General features: G+C 57.0%; 1 protein-coding gene across 10 annotated transcripts in view; it reads right to left on the bottom strand.

The window, feature by feature from the left end:
• PCBP3 (poly(rC) binding protein 3) overlaps positions 1 to 6,000 on the bottom strand; it is a 46,621-nt gene that overhangs the window by 40,534 nt on the left and 87 nt on the right. The gene's annotated exons all lie outside the window — the stretch shown is intronic.

The raw sequence follows: 6,000 nt of genomic DNA, 5'->3' as shown, positions 1-6,000 counted from the left end.
ACCATGACCATGACCATGACCATGACCATGACCATGACCATGACCATTGCTCCAGCACCCAGCCTGCCTCTTCTGCCAACTGTAAGCAAGTACCACTATTTAAAGACTAACACAAGCTGCCTGCACAGGTGCCCTGAGCAAAAATCAGCCAATTAAGCTTGATGTTAACTTCTCCTCATCTGTGAGCACTTTGCACTTCTGCTGCTTGTTTGGCTTATGTTTTGTGCATGGGGTCCAAGGGAGGCTCATGCTTTGCTGCAGATCCCAGGGAAACTGAAGACCTTGAAAAAAAGGCAGTGTGCAGCTGGCAGGGAGTGCTCTAGCAGGATTGCAGTGCTCTCCCTAACACCTGAGCTGCAGTGTATTCCCACAGAGGACTGGTCCTACTGTGTGCCTGTGAGGAGCTGCATTGGGTGAGACGCAGCAGCACTGGGGGGGATCTGCTGGGTTCTGCTGCTTGGCTTCCCAGTGGCACTGCTGATCACAAAAGGGAGAGAACGATCCTTCCCTGACCTGTGTTCCCATCATCTGACTCTCTGTGTGTTTTACACAGACAGAGGCAATGATTTTAATGTTCCAGTGAACAAGCTGTCGGGACGCATTAGCCTCGGCTGGCAGGCTGCAGAGATGGCTTCTCCTCCCAGGCGCTGCCCAGCGAGGAACTAAGACGTGAGCGCATGCGTGCCAATGGTGCCCATTATCCTCCAGCCCTTAATGAAGCCTCCTTGGGAGCCCTGCTCCTCGGGAGGGGAGGGGAGGTTGAGGGAGGAAGGTGAGTGTCTTGGCTGCGGGGCAGGCAGGGCGGGCAGGGAGGCAGCCGCCGCCTGATGTGATGGGAACTGAGCGCTCCGGAGCCGTCAGAGCCGCGGCAGCGATGAGCTGAGAAAAGCCATGAGCTACATGAGCTGAGCTGACATCTGCCCTCTGGGCAGGTGCCTAATGAGCAGAGACATTGTCCATTTGGGAAGAGGACAGGAAGGTAGAAAGCTTCCTAGCTGACACCTGGTGGCCTCCATCCGTGCTCCAGGTGGAAGGGTGGGGGACAGGGGGCAAAGGCAGGGGGGCAGCACCTGGGAAATGGGTGGGGGGCACGTCTCACCCCCTGGAGCTCCCTTCTTTGAAATGTTCTGCTTCACTACCGAGTGGGAAGTGAAACCGCTGCTTCCCAAGCACGGCCCCGCTGGGTGCATCCTCACAGCCCAGTACAGCCCAGCACCTGCTGAAATGCACTGGCATGGGGAGAGGTGCCAGGAGCAGCGGTGTGCTGGCCTGCTCTGCACTCCATGTCCTGCATCCCCCTGCAGCACATTAGTGCTGCAGCACGTGGGAGTGGGATGGTACAGCCCTGGCAGCATCGTCACCCCCCCTCCCCCCCCGACGCTTCCACAAACCCAGTTCAGTCAGTCTCTATAAATCCAGTGAGCCCACTTGTCACAAGCTCTCCTCCAGTTTACCTCCAGCCTCTGTGCTTACCCACCACCTTCACCAGTGCCTGGTGACGAGATGGGAGTGATGGAGCGGGAGAGGGGAGAGCCTTCACCTCCAGAAACAAAAGCACTTACGAACCAGACAACTCCCAGCTTACCCCCAGAGCCCTGCCAGGCACTGTGGGTCCGCCTACCAAGCCTGTTTCCTGCCCCTCATGCAGAGGATGCTTTCCTCCCCACCGCCCATTAGTTCCTCCAAGGCTGAGGGGGTTTTATCAGGCAGCTACCTCCCTGAGACCCCCCAGCAGCCATGTGCATCCTCAGGGCTAACAAAAACGTAAAATGCAGAGCTCTGCTAGGAATCTCTGGGGGGAAAAAAATAAAAAATAAAAGCCACAAGGTGCAAAAACTCATGCAAGGCCACACACGAGGTCAGGCTGGGAGCAGTGTCCCTGGAGCCACACTGTGACAGAATCACAATCATAGGGGCTGGAAGAGACCTCTGGATATCCCCCAGTCCAAAGACCTGCTAAAGCGCCTTCTCTAAGGCAGGTCACACAGGAAGCACCCATGTTTTAGATATCTGTGGAGAAGAAGATTCCAGATTTCTCCAGGCTGGACAGCCCCAGCTCCCACAGCCTGTCCTCATGGAGGGGCTCCAGACCCCAACCATCTTTGTGGCCCACCGCTGGATTCTCTCCAGCTGTTCCCTGTCTGCCTTGAACTGGGGAGCCCAGACCTGGACACAGTATTCTAAAGGTGGCCTCACCAGGGCAGAGCAGAAGAGGAGGATCACCTCCCTCAACCTGCTGGCCATGCTCTCTGTAAAGCACCCCATGGCACCATTGTGCTCCCACTGTTGGGGTTGCAGCAGCAAGGTGCCAGTGGGTGCTGCAAAGCCGTGGGGCAAACCCTGGAGTGGGGACAGCCACCAGGCCCCTCCCCAACACCGACAGCCCCACTGGGCTGGAGCAGATGGAGCAGCCACAAATCCCTGTAAGCCAGGGAAGGGAACTAATCTCTCAGAGGACAAAGCAGTTGGCAAGAGGGATGCTTGATGTTTCACTTCCTCCTCCCTCCTCAGGCCAGCAGCAGTTTTCAGAGAAATGTGAACCGAAAACAAATTCAGATCCCTCCTTGGTGCTTCTGCCTTTTTTTTTGCCTTCCATCCTTTCTGCTGCTGATGCTGCTTGTTTGGGAGCCAGACTTCTACTGCTGAGCCCACACATAGTGAAATACCATGGGAGAGGAATGGGGCAGGAGATGAGCTATGGGTCACCCTGTGAGGATCACTGCCACCAAATCTGTGCTTCATATTCCTCACTAACCTGATTTGCTCTGGCTCAGGGGACAGGGATGATCCCAGCATCGAGTATGGGACAAGACACCACATCCATCATAGCTCGGCTGGGACATTTGTCACACTGCTCCTTCCGCCCTGCCTCAGAGGTGCAGCCTGCCCCCAGAGCCACCAAGCGTCCAAAACAGCCGCATCTTCCCCAGAGCTGACAGATGTCAGAAATGTCAGCAGTGTGCCTGCTTGGTGTTGGCACCGCGGCTTCCCAAGCTGTCTGCCTGACTCAAGGTGTGCTGCGTGCAGCAGTCACCAAACACTGTGGTCCCGTGGAATAGCACCTTCCCGGGGAATGCCTTTGTTTCAGACGTGTTCTGGGCTCTCTTCCCTACAACTCCCCAAAATGTTGCCTTCATGTCTTTAAGCAGCGAACTGTTCCTGCGTTTGGACAAAGAACAGAGTCATGGGGTGATTTGGGCTGTGAGCACCTCTGAGCCCTGCTCTGAGCAGGGTGATGCCAGGTTGGGTCCAGTTGGAATCATTTCACACTGAAAACTCTGTGGCAATTCATGGAATCATAGAACAGCCTGGGATGAAAAGAGCCACAATGCTCATCTAGTTTCAATTCCCCTGCTATGTGCAGGTCACCAACCAGCAGACCAGGCTGCCCAGAGCCACATCCAGACCGGCCTTGAATGCCTGCAGGGATGGGGCAGCCACATGGATTCATGGAATCACAGAATCATTTAGGCTGGAAAAGACCTCTAAGACCATCAAGTCAAACCAAATCCTGAGCACAGGGATGCTGGCAATGAAGCTGAATGAGAGCAATTGTCCCAGAAACACATAAAAAATAGGCAAATTTCGGTTTAGAACACATTTCCTCCAGGCTGCAGAGATGCAGGTAACGTGGGCAGCTCCCATCTCATCATAGCCCATCACCCAGCCAGATGTCAGCCCTGCTGCAGCCGGCGACAGCGCTAGGTGGCAACCCCGCACCGCCGAGCAGCCTCGCTGCGCCTGAGCCGAAGCTTATCCGTCCCTTTCCGGTAATTAGGGACAGGGTAGAGCTTCGGTCCTTCCCCCCTTTCTGAAATCTCAGTCTGTTTTCTTCTCCAGCAGAGCCAGCCCTTTGTGCTCCTTGCCACCACGGGTATTCTTCCAAATCCTTCTACAAATTCTTCCAGAATTTTTTTTTCACGTTCATTCTTCATCCAGTTAATTCTTCTGCCACTTCTCAAAGCTCTCACCTTGAGCATTTTGGGAGCACAACGGGCTGGCTTGACTCTGCAACACCTTAAAGCCATCCGGGCTCAAGCCCAGCGGTGCAGTGACAGGGACTTTGCCATCAATCAATCTGCTTCCCGTTAAGACATCACCAGTGTCACCAGGACGGGCACGGAGCAGCTCCCATCGGCCTCCCCTGTGCTCCCCGCTTCCTCCCGGTGCCGGGCCCCAGCACGGCACGGTGCGGTGGCACACCTGGTGGCACGGGGAGAATCCGCGGCACAGCCGGGAGCAGCTGGTGCCCTGCAGACGGATGCGTAGAGAGTCCAGATCTTCGCCTCCAGATCCCCGCACGGATCCCCCGCCGTCATTCCCGAGGGATGGATCCCTCCCATCTGCAGGAGGGTTGGGCGCTGCGCCTCGAAATGCAGCAGGCGTGTATGTTTTCAGGAAGCCGCCACCTTGCGCTGGCGGACGTCAGCACCACAGGTTTGCCCCTTGGAGGCTGGGGAGGGTGAATCATCCTCCAGCCTCTGCCCCTGAATCCCAGCCAAGGCATAAAAGCTTTTACCGCAGCCAGACACAAAACAGCCATCAGCAAGACACCAGAGCCCGGCTCTGGGCTTAACCTCTTCCAGGGAGGTGACAACTCCAGGATGCTGTCACCGCCAGCTTGACTGGCCACCGGGGCTGCCCGCATCCTGGCCATGTGGCCATGGTGTGGTGGGGACCGGGGTAAGGACACTGCTGCCCTCGGGAGGTGACACACACACCTGGCTCCTTAAAGGAGCAGTTTTCCGTGATAAAAGAAGGATGAGAACATCCATTTGTGGCCACATAGATGGCCGTGGGGATCTCTGTGAAGGGATGGAAGGGGGGAGAAAGCTCTGCTGTTCCCCACCCGTAGATTCCTGCAGGGCCAGCACGGGAATCCACACATACAGTGGTGCTGCAGCACTGAGGGCACAGCTACTGTGCTGGTGGGAGCACGCTTCAGCTCCAAAATGTGCCCATGCTCTCCCGCATCCTTTGCACAGCCCAGAGACAGAAGCTGGGGTACCCATGCACAGTCACCAGACAGATCTGGGCTGGAGGCCCCTGACACAAGCCCTGAAAGCCGAGCATCTTCCAACCCACTCCAGTGGCACAGGTTTTGGCACCCGTTTTGGCACCTGCTAGGGACAGCTCTGTATCATGCATCAGAGCTGCACCTTCACAATATAAAAACAGGTTGGAAATGGATTTTCCCATCGCATCCGCCCAAAGGCTGCAATGGAAACAATCCTAGAAAGCGTGGATGAGATTCTGGGAGCGTTCCTCACCTCCCATCCCTAGGGCTACAGCCAGGCACAGCTCTGCATGGGGTGCTGCTGCCCATGCCCGAGGGGACCCCTGCCCAACCCAGGGCCAGAGGGGATGCACCGCAACGCAGCGCTCTGCGCCATTCCCGGGGGGCCATGCATTAACTGTGCTAGGGTGGGGATGCTCCGCAGTGCTGCAGCCACGGTAGGAAGCAGGATGATTGAATGCTTGGAGACACGGGCTCCAAAGTACCAGGGCTTCCCTCGCCTGCGGTCACTGAGGATGGGGGGACATTCACCTGGCTGTGGGTGCAGCCATGAGTTTGCTTGGTGGGTGCTAGGAGGGCCAGAGATAAAGGGCTCAGACACCACCAGTGATGCGGCACATGGCGCATGCAGGACCCTGCAGGAGCTCGCACCCCAAAGGCAGTGCCCAAGGCTCACCCACCCATGCCACATCCCTGCCATCACTCATCTCAGGGCCTGAGCTGCTCCCACCCGTGCAGCTTGGGGATGGGGACACAGGGGCAGCGCTTCTGGTCTCTCTGTCACCATCCAAGCAGGGATGGGATCCCATGCCTGGATGGGAACAGGGACACCAAATTCCTAGCAGTGCAGGAGGTGGCACGGCCCCGGGAGAGGCACAGCAGGGCGTGAACAGCTCTGGGGGCTGCCTCTCCCTCCCTCCCTGCCTCGCCGGGGGAAACGCGCCCGGACCCTCCCAAAGAGAATAAAGTCCCGGGAAAGAAAA

This window comes from Lagopus leucura, unplaced genomic scaffold (genome assembly GCF_019238085.1).
Source record: "Lagopus leucura isolate 7727_CA_CO unplaced genomic scaffold, USGS_WTPT01 Super-Scaffold_100012, whole genome shotgun sequence".
NCBI classification, from domain to species: domain Eukaryota; kingdom Metazoa; phylum Chordata; class Aves; order Galliformes; family Phasianidae; genus Lagopus; species Lagopus leucura.
The sequence above is the reverse complement of the archived record's forward strand: the minus strand, read 5'-3'. Positions and strand labels throughout refer to the sequence as shown.